The 10500-nt window shown below is 40.9% G+C and overlaps 1 protein-coding gene across 1 annotated transcript in view; it reads right to left on the minus strand.

Moving 5' to 3' along the window:
• BEGAIN (brain enriched guanylate kinase associated) overlaps positions 1–8931 on the minus strand; it is a 73034-nt gene extending 64103 nt beyond the window's left edge. Inside the window, exon 1 of the mRNA XM_069103903.1 lies at positions 8874–8931. The gene's annotated coding sequence lies outside the window, so the exon portion shown is untranslated. The remainder of the gene's footprint in view (positions 1–8873) is intronic.
• Positions 8932–10500: the final 1569 nt, after the last annotated feature.

The raw sequence follows: 10500 nt of genomic DNA on the forward strand, positions 1-10500 counted from the left end.
CCTACCTATGAATCCAGGTGACAATTGGGTGGATTCAGGCAGGAGTTGGACCCATGGAAGAGAAACCATGGAATTTGGGAGCCAGCCTTGAGTCAAGGTGAAAAGTGCTGACTGAGAAGATCATTATTTACTATGACCTAGGGGTGGAGAACTTTGACATTTGTACTTTGTGTCCCTTAAGGAGGCTTGCTCCTTAAGGATGACTGAGTTAAGGACTCACTGAATGATATCTTTCACTAGTGAAAACTATGTGGTCACTTTAGTGATAAGTTGTTATATCATTGTGGATGCTGTACTTTGGTTTCTGTGAATGTTTTGCTTTAGTTTACTGCTGAATAAATAGATAGTTCACTATACTATGTAATCAGAACCTTAAAGCTGTTCACAGCAGCAGTCCTCTAGAAAGCTGCTCATGCTTGGCTTGATTCAATTCAAGACACATTTTTTAGCATCTACTAAATCAATTGGAGGCTCTACTGTAGGCTCTAGAGACTTAAAGAGAAAAATAAAACACTGTCTGACTTCAAGGGATATATTCTTATGAGTAAGAACTGTGTTCAACTGGTTCTGTGACTTTTCAGACATGTGGCCTTGGGTAAGTCATTTTACTTCCTTGAGTTTCAGCTTCCCCAGATGTAAAATGGGGATATTTATACTTGTTCCATCTACCTAATTTTTTTTTAATAAAAGGAGCTCTATATAAATTCAATGATTAATGTGAAGCCGTGTGTTATATAACAATAGAGTATTTATTAAGAACTATATACCAGGCACTGGAGACACAAATACAAACAAGCAGAGGCAGTCCCTGCCCTCAAGGAGCTTTTATTCTAATAGGGGAAGATTATATGGGGGAGGGAATGGGAGAGAAGAGAATACTCCCATGATGTCAGGCATGGTCCCATGGATGGAAGATGGCCAAAAAGAAGCATGGAAGCCTCTCTCTTTGTAAGATGAGGGAATCTAGCCTATTAGAACTGAGGGAGCACAGCAATGGAATCCATGGTGGTGGTGGTGGTGAGATAAGGGTAATGGCCAGAGTGTAGGAAGAATGATGAGAATGCTGAATGTGGATTCAGAAGATCTGGATTCCAAGCCTACCTCACTACTTACTTTTTTTTTTTTTTTAAGCAATCGGGGTTAAGTAACTTGCTAAGGTTACACGGCCAGTTATTATTTCTGGATGTGGTGCTGAGTGTCTGAGCCCGGATTTGATCCAGGTCATCCCGACACTGGAGCCGGTGCTCTTACTCGCTGAGCCACCTGGCCGCCCCTAAGCAATTGGGGTTAAGTAACTTGCTCAAGGTTACACGGCCAGGTGTTTCTGGGTGGGTGCTAAGTGTCTGAGCCCGGGATTCGATCTCCAGGTCTATCTCAACACTGGAGCCGGTGCTCTTACTCGCTGTGCTACCTGAACGCCCCACTACTTACTTCTTAAATGATTGAACACAAGTCACTTAACTTCTGAGTTTTTCACTTCCTTATTTGTGAAATAAGGATAATTATACTTATACTACTCATTTCAGAGGCTCACTGTGGGAGGATCAGATGAAATGATGTACATAATGCACTTTGTCAGTAAGGCAGCCAGTTAGTAAGCATTTATTAGTCACTTATTGTAAACCTTAAAGTACTGACAAGAGCCTCAGAATCTAAGAATTGAAAGGAACCACAGTGGTTATATGGTTCAACCCATTCCTACTCAAACAAAAATCCCTCTTCCAGCATGATTAACAAAAGGCCACTTAGCCTCCCACTACCAACCAAGCTAGCCTCTGCTCCTTTTGCATAACTAAAATTGTTAGGACACTTTTTGTTATGTGAATTCTAAATTTGGCTCATTAAAATTTGCACTTGCTTCTCTTGCTTTTGCATCTAGGATCAAACAAAAAGAGTCTAATTCCTCAGATGTGTGAATGACAGCCCTTCAAAGACTTGAAGTAAGCTATCATGTCTGCCATGCTAAGTCTTAAAACGAGCCTATATGTCATGATCTCAAATGTCTTCACCATCCTCATTATCCTGATATGAGCACACTCTTACTTATTCATGTCTTTCCGAAAATGATGTGCAGAACTGTACACAATATTCCAGATGTAGACTGACCTAGGGTAGAGTATGGGGAATTAATGCTTCCCTAGTTCTGGAAACCAGACCTTCCTTAATGCATCTTATGACTAAACTACCTTTGTTGACTGCTATATTATCACACTCCTGATTCATATGGAATTTATCATCTATTAAAACTCTTCAGATCTTTTTTTCAAGTGAACTGTTATATAGTCACATCTCCTTCTATCTTGTACTTGTGATATTAATTTTTTAGAACCCAGGTATGAGACTTGACTTGTATCTCTATTAAATTTCATCTTCTCAACACTGGTTGTTCAGATGTTCCAGGGTATCAGTATTCTCTGGCCATGGTAAATTGTAAAGGACTTTGTAAACCAGGCCCCTCTGTCATTTACAAAGGGCTTTGCAATTCGCAAAGGACTATATGGTTGACAAATCTCTATAAAATTTGTAAAGTCTTTTGTAAACTGGGAGGGGTTTGTGTTAATAATAAAACTGAGCCTAACCATGTCTGGGGCCATGGTAGTTGTCTTAGCTTGGCTCCTTTCCCAGCTGATTTCCTATTCTAATTCTGGTCAGTGTTCAGGATTTCCCACCGAAGCTAGTGGAGTGAGACTGTTGCTTTCTCTCATTTTGGTTTAGCTATGCTGATATGGTCAAGATAATGGATACCAAGTGTTTTGCAAACTGTAATGTGCTATATAATGTCAGTTATTATTGGAATTATTATTTCCTCAAGGATTCTAGCCTAGGCAGAATCAGGATGCCTAACGTTTACTTGGCAAGTTATAGGGCAATCCTATGTCCTATACATTAGACGTGGCAGCTCCAGGATTTCTATAGGGACACAGAAATTTCATTTGGTGAGTTGTAGTTGGCAGACAAGGCTTCTAGATTGGTAAGAATGCAATAAGATTTCTAGAATCTTGGAAACCATTGTGCAGAAACCCACTAGCTACCAAGTCAGCCTAGTTTACTTTTGGATAACTCTAATTGCTAGGAAGTTTTGTTGTTGTTTTTTGTTTTGTTTTTATTATCCCAGAAGGGAATTTCAAAGATCTTTTGCTTTCCCCTTTTATCAACCCCCTCATCTCACATAGGAGGAAACTGGGGCCTCAAGAGTGGAAATGACAAAATACTTTCAATATCACATGATCTGTATGCAGTACCTGAGTTAGGACCTACAGAGTATCATAGATTTAAAGATGGAAGGGCCCTTAGAAGTCATGTGTTCTAACCCCCTGAAAGAAATTACTATTTCTCTCTTATATTAATCACCAATTAATATGGAGGGAAGGGAATCCAGGTTTTTCCCTATTTCCTCCATCAAAGTCTAAGCTTCTAAAGTACATTTCTGACCTGTCCAAAGAATTCCCCCCACCCAGAACATCTTATCTAGGTGGAATTCTCATCCTACTTTTTCATTGACTATGTGGAGGACAGACCCTTTTGTATAGAGGCAGAAGGCTTGAGATGTGCCTCTCTTTGTCCATGAGTGACATGATCAGTTACATACCCAGCCCCTCTTAAAAAAGGCCCACCTCTCACTGTAATATTCATTTTCCCATTGTTAGTCAATCAGTATTTCTACCTATTAGGACTATCCACTCTTCCAAGGGTATATAAGTGTTGAGTGGCCTCCACGATTGTTTCTGGCTTATGAAAGAAAGCCAAATGACCATCATTTTATTAATTGTCTGCTCGTAAAATTAATAAAATTGACTTTTAGTTACCCAGAAATTATGTCTTTCGAACTTTTCATTGGTTACACCCCTTATTTTACAGATGTAGAAACAAGAGTCTCAAAGAGATTAAATAAAGCCTTGATCAAGGTCACACAGGTATCAGTGGCAGAGCTGGGATCTGAATCTAGGCCCTCACTATTTCTAAACCCAACATCAATTGCTCTGCACTGTCTCCAGATCTCTGAACAACCAGGACAGAGGATCTGCCACTTTCCCACTGAGATTTGGAAGGCTGAGAAGGAGGAAACCTCTATCTTTTTATTCTGGATGATAGGAGCTACATTTGAAAGAAAAAGTAAATAAGACCTGCTGTAGCTTCTTGGCTGTTATGATCATGGCTCCACATTTCTGAAAAGTAGAGCGTAAGTCTTCAGTGACAGGACAACCTTGTGCAGGCTCCTCAGTTTTTGCTGCTCTCTTGGAAGAAGGATCAGCGGTGCACGTCAAATGGGAAAAGTGGAGCGAATCATCCGTGAAATACACATTGCCATAGAGAAGTGGGTGTATGATGATAATAGCCACTCCTCTCATTTCGCTAATGCTTTACGGTTTAGAAAGCCCTTTTCTCACAACAACTCTGTGAGGCAGAGAGTGCTTCCATATTATTATGCCCATCCTAAAAACCCTCACCCACACAATGACCCAGCTGAAATGCCACCTGCTTATACAGACTCTTCTTCTCCCAGTCTGAAAAGGGTGATAATGATAGCTGACATTTATATCCTGCTTGAAAGTTTGCAAAAAGCACATTACATTCAGTATTTAATCTGGGTCTCATAATAGACTGGAAAAGTATGGGTCTTTTTAATAATCTCCATTTTACAGATAAGAAAACTGAGGTTTGTACAAGTGAAGTGATTTACCCATGGTCATATGACTACTAATGCCAGAGGTGGGATTCAGACCCAGATCTCTTCCGAGTCCAGGTCCCACATTCTTTCCACTATACCAAGCTGACTCTCATCTGAGGTATGATTGTTTTCTTTCCTCAGACTTCACATAACTTCTTTTTGTTCTCTTCTTATTGGACATTACTATAATTATTGTATATTATAGTTATCCATGTATTGAGTATCATAGCCCCTTATTAGAGAATAAATATCATAAAGACAGGGACTGTCCTCTAGTCTTCTTATCCCTTCTAGAACCCTGTAGAATACTCTGCATGCATGAGGCACATAATGTTCCTTGATTTTAATAAATCCTCAGGTAACTGGATTTCTTGGGTACTGGGAAGTTTTAGCAGTTAGATTACTTTCATTCATTCGAGTCTCATAATGGTCCTGTTAGGATGGCAAGGCAGGGATTACTCTTTCTACCTCATAGCTAGGGCAGATGGAAGCCTGGAGAAGTGACTTTTACAAGGGTATATGGCCAATATGGTAGAGATAAATTTCAAACCCAGGTTTCCTGACTCCCATGTCAGTGCTTTTTCATCCAGGGTTGTAGTAACTATAGAGGGAGTCAAGCCATGGAAAAAGCTGGGCACATATGCCACTGTCATAAATGGATGCTGTGAGGATAGGGGGTTTCAGGAAAGATTTCTTGGAAGAGGGTCATTTGACACTGAGATTTTACAAAAACATTTGATAAACTATCTGATAATAAGGAATAAGATGAATGCATTTCAACTAGCCAAAGTCAAAAGAGTTGCCATGAATAGTTAGTTCAAAGTCAACTTGGCAGGTCTCTATTGCCCCATGGATCTATGCTTGGCTCTTTGACGCTTAATATTTTTTATCAGTGACTTGAATAAAGACATAGATGAAATGCTTATAAAAATCTATAAATGACAGAAAACTTGGAAGGAAAGATAATACAATGGATGGAATTGTTCTTGTATTGAACTGACTCAAATTAGATGAAATTCAACAGGGATTACTATAGTCTTACATTTGAGTTACAAAATCAACATTAAAAATATGGGATTAGAGAAGCCTGGTTAGAGAGCAGCTCATCTGAAAAAGATCTGGGGTGGGGGGGGGGGTCTTACATGTCTGTAAACTCAGTAGAAATCACCAATGTGATGCAGCAACCAAAAAGACTCATGCCATCTTAGTTGTATTGAGAGACAGGACTCCTAGAATAAAGAGGCATATGGAGATCACTGTATTCTGCTCTGGCCAAGCCCCATCTGGAGTACTGGGTTTAGTTCTAGGTGCCATAGTTTAGGAAGGTCACTGATTAGCTAGGTCCAGAGGAAGGTAACCAGGATGGTGAAGAACATTGATTTCATATCATTTGAGGATCTGTTCAGGGTGCTGAAAATATCTGTTTTGGAGAAATGGAAGGTCAGGTGGGATACCAGAACTGTGTTCAAGGGTCTGAAGTACTGTCATGTGGAAGAAAGATTGGATTTGGTATACTGGGCCCAGTGAGCAGAATCCAAAGCAGTAGGAAGAAGTTATGAAGAAGTTAATTTATGTTTGATGGCAGGAAAAACTTCCTAAATAAAGTTGTGTCAAAGTGGAAGGGGATGCCTCAAGAGGTAGTGGCCTGTCCTTCCTTGAAGTTCTCCAAGCAGAGGTATGGTATAGCAGGGATTCTTTCTGGATAAGGCTTAAACTAGATAGCCTTTATTTGAAGGTCCTTCCAAGTCTAACATTCTGTAATTCTGTGTAGGAATTCAACAGGTATAGATGGGAAGAGAGGAAAGGTTTTGGCTGATGGGGTACCCTAAGCAAAAGCAAGGAAACAGGAGAGCAACATTTGTATTCTGGAGACCAAGAGTTATCTGGTTTGTCTGGAAAAGAGCGTATGAAGGGGGATAACATGAGAAAAAAGACAGAGACTGAGGAGTTAGGCTAGTGCCAAATTCTAGGGGGTCTTGAAAGACAAGCAAAAAAAAAACTGAACTTTATTCAGTAAGCAACAGGGGGCTAATGAAAATTCTTACGCAGAGGAGTGACAAACAGATCTATAGATAAAAACACTGGCAGCAGTGAGAAGACCAATTTGATGGTAGAAATGAAAAACAAAACAAAATCCTGTAAGGATATTGTAACAGTCTAGGCAGCTAATAATGAGGGAATGAGGTAAGGGAGAGGGAAGAACCATGACTTACCTTAAGGCATATGGAAAATAAACTAAATAATTGGGTCAATGATAGAAAGAGTGAAATTATAAGGAGAAGGGAAAATATAAATAGCCCACTTTGGTTGTACTGAGTATAAATTGCTAGCAGGACATCCAAGTAGAGATGTTCTCTAGGCAGCTGATGATGTGGGTATAAGCTTAGAAGTCTGGACTGAAGAAACAGAAACACCCACAGTAAAAGGACACATATAAGAATGAAGAGCCAGAAAAAGAATGACTTATAGGGGTAGAAGAAAGAGCCAGGAATGTGACATCTGTGAAACTGAGAGAGAAATATGAAGTAAAAAGGACAAAGCTGATATGTGTGTGCATCTGTGTAAAATCTCATTTGATCTTCACAACATGATGAAGTGGAAGGTGTGAGTACTATTATTATCCTTATTTGCTGGTAAAGACACAGAAGCTCGGGAAATCTAAGCACTCTAAGCTTTTAAACCAAGCTTTCTCCTGACTCTATATCCAGAGCTTCTACCACTGAGCAGAGATCACAATAAAAGCAAAGAATAAGTTTAGTATGAGTTAGAGAGTAGGAGACATGGGAGGATAGAGCATTGTGGGGGTTCAGAGGTCCGAGTTCTTTAGTTGGTATTGTTCTGACACCAAAGGCGTGACTGTATTGGTCTTCAGCTGAAGCAGAATGGAGAAGGAAGGCCTGAAGTGGGGATGGTAGAGGAATCGAGTAGTCAGGTTCTTAGAGGAGTCATCAACATGCATATTGTTACTGGCCTGAGATGGGTTGGAGATTGTGAGTCAGGTTCTAAAGTTGATGGGAAAGTTAGAAAAATGACCTGGAGGCTAGAAAGTACCAGCAACAAGGATGGGAAGGGGTTAGTAGAGAAAAACTGCAAGGATGTCAAAAATGAGGGGTAATGGAAGGATGGAGGTGCTGGAAGCAACACAGGAAGAAGCAGAATTCATAGGAATTGATTGAAAGCAGTAGGAAGCAGTAGGACTAGTGATTCCAGGGTTGGACAGAATTGAAGATGTTGAATTGAAGTCAGCTAGAGCTGAATATACTGGATATGAGTTAATTCTAATTCCTAACCAAATTCTACAGGCTGTGCTATAAAATGCTGGAGGTTTTAAGCATAGCATACACCAAAGGTACAGGAGTGATGGTTTGGTACCACAAGGTCAGCGGCAAGTGTATCCTTGATAACATCACGTGTTTCCTTCCCACTCCTCTGGTTAGAGGTCACAGGTCCCTGACACAGCTCACAGCTCATCTCCTGAAAGGTGGCCTTTGGGAATAAATAAATCTCTATATGAAAGAAATGCAGGTTATATAAGGAAAATGGTTAGTTGGGTCACAGAGAGTTTGCATGTATCTAGACATATGTTCTTAGGATTTCAATATTTTAGAAGACAAAGACATTCCTGGAAGAAAGTCTCAAATTAGTCTGTTTTCCCCTCATGAAGAGCCTGTGCACATCGGCTGTTCTGCCTCCCATGCTTGAGAATGGACTGACTGACTCTCTCTCTCTCTCTCTCTCTCTGTCTCTGTCTCTGTCTCTCGTTCTGTCTCTCTCTCTGTCTCTGTCTCTGTCTCTTCCTCTCTCCCTCCCTCCCTAACTCTTTCTGTCTCATTCTCTCTTGTTCATTCTCTCATTCTCTTTCTTGTTCTGTTTCTTGTTTTCTCTCTCATTCTTTTTCTCTGTATCTCTCTGTCTCTCCCTATGTCTCTCTCATATTCTCTCTCTCTGTTTCTATCTCTGTCTCTCTGTCCCTGTCTCTCTTGTTCTCCTCTCTCTTGTTCTCTGTTTCTCTCTCATTCTCTCTCTTGTTCTCTCTTCTCTCATTCTTTTTCTCTGTCTCTATCTCTCTTCCTGTCTCTCTGACTCTCTCCTTCTCTATCTCTGTCACTCTTCCCTATTGTTCTCTCTCTTCTTCCCCCTTCTCCTCTCTCTGCCCCCTTCTCTCCATCCCCCCCTCCCTTTTGTGCCTGGGCCTGGGACTCACCTTCTCAGTTTCTCTGTGACTTTCTCCAGCTCCTCCTGAGCCCGCCGCAGTTCTATTTCCAAGTAGTGCCTGGTGGAATCAAACTCAGTTTCAAGTTTCTCCAGCTTGTGGGTGGTGTAGGAGAGACGCTTCCGCAATTCTCCCTTCTGTTCCTGTAGAGTGCTGGGAAGAACCACAAAAAACAGAGAGGCAGCTATGAGCCCTTGGGGAGCCTTTTTGTGGATAGTCTCAAGGTACTACTCCAATGGGAATGGGGGTAGGGAGGGCCGGTGTTTACCTATTTTCTGAAAGCAATATAACACTTAACAAAGAGTCAGATGTAAGGATGTGCTAGAGTCAACTTAAAAAATTTTCAGTGAGAACATTTATACCCAGAAGGGCCACAAGTCAGGGCTTGATTTGTTGGTTTATTGACTGTCAAGACTTGTGAAAGTGATGGAGAAAATATTAATGCAGATTACATTTAAAAGTGGGGTCATGCACTTTTGGGGAGACAGTACTTAACCATTAACCAGCATACTCCTGGTCAGACTTCATAGAAAGTAAGAGGTGGGAGGGATCACAGAATCATAGAATATAGGATGTCAAAATTTGAAAGGGGCCTTAGAGTGCCCACATCCAAGCCCATCACTTTATAGAGAAAAAATCCAGAGGCCTTGAGGGGGAAATGTTTTTAGTTTAGAGGAACTGGCCAGATCATTCAGTGAATTATTAGTAGCTCTGAGACTACACTTGTGGAAACACAGGCAAGTCTCTTTCTGGGCTGGATGGTGAGTCCTTTGAAGGAGGGGCTTTGCTTTTGTAGAACTTCGAAGAGATTAATTTATGAGCTCCAGCACTTACTCACTTAATCCTTTTACTAGAGCAAATGACAAGGACCCTTAGGAACTGATGTGTGGCCTATTTTTCCTTCTGCCTACCAAATTAATTACAGACTCTCAGAAGGACAATTTCTCTACTTCAACCCAGAGCTAAGTCGGAATCTCCTCTGTGACATCCCTATCATTCAGATTTCACTTAAAGATCTCCAGGGATGAGGGAGTCCATTCCACTTTTGGATGGCTCTCACTGTTGGAGAGTTTCCCCTTATACTGGCTGAAGTCGACTTTTTTGCACCCAGCCAAGGAGCTAATAGAAATATAGATGTTTCCTTTCACCTTTTAGCTTCTTTTTGGGTTTCACGAGTGTCTATATTTAGAGGGAAGTAAAATGCTATTAAGAACTGTAAATATCAAGTTAATACCCTCTTGAAACAGACACTGAAAACCTAGCTCAATTTGACAACTAGGATCTTTGCTCCAGTAGTGGTTGGCTGTTGGTGAGGTCATAATAGTAGCTGAGTAACCCCTCTTACTCATGGGCTGCAACTTGGGAAACCATTCTGAGACTCATTCATCATTCAGGGGCTGATTTTCTAGGGAATAGGGTCATCTAGACTCCCTAGGCTATTCTCCATCTCTCCCCATGGCCACTGACCACTCCAAAGTTTGTCAGTCTTCCCCTAGGTTGACCTCTTCATTTCTCAGGGAAAAGAGAGTTCTGGCATATTTTTCTGAAGGAGATAAGACTCAGTCCCTGACCTCTGGGATCAGGCAGAACAATTCTAAACCTTTTTCAATAGGACAAG

This window comes from Petaurus breviceps, unplaced genomic scaffold (assembly GCF_028583685.1).
Source record: "Petaurus breviceps papuanus isolate PSGF00001 unplaced genomic scaffold, PetGlider_PUasm1.0 65, whole genome shotgun sequence".
Lineage (NCBI taxonomy): Eukaryota > Metazoa > Chordata > Mammalia > Diprotodontia > Petauridae > Petaurus > Petaurus breviceps.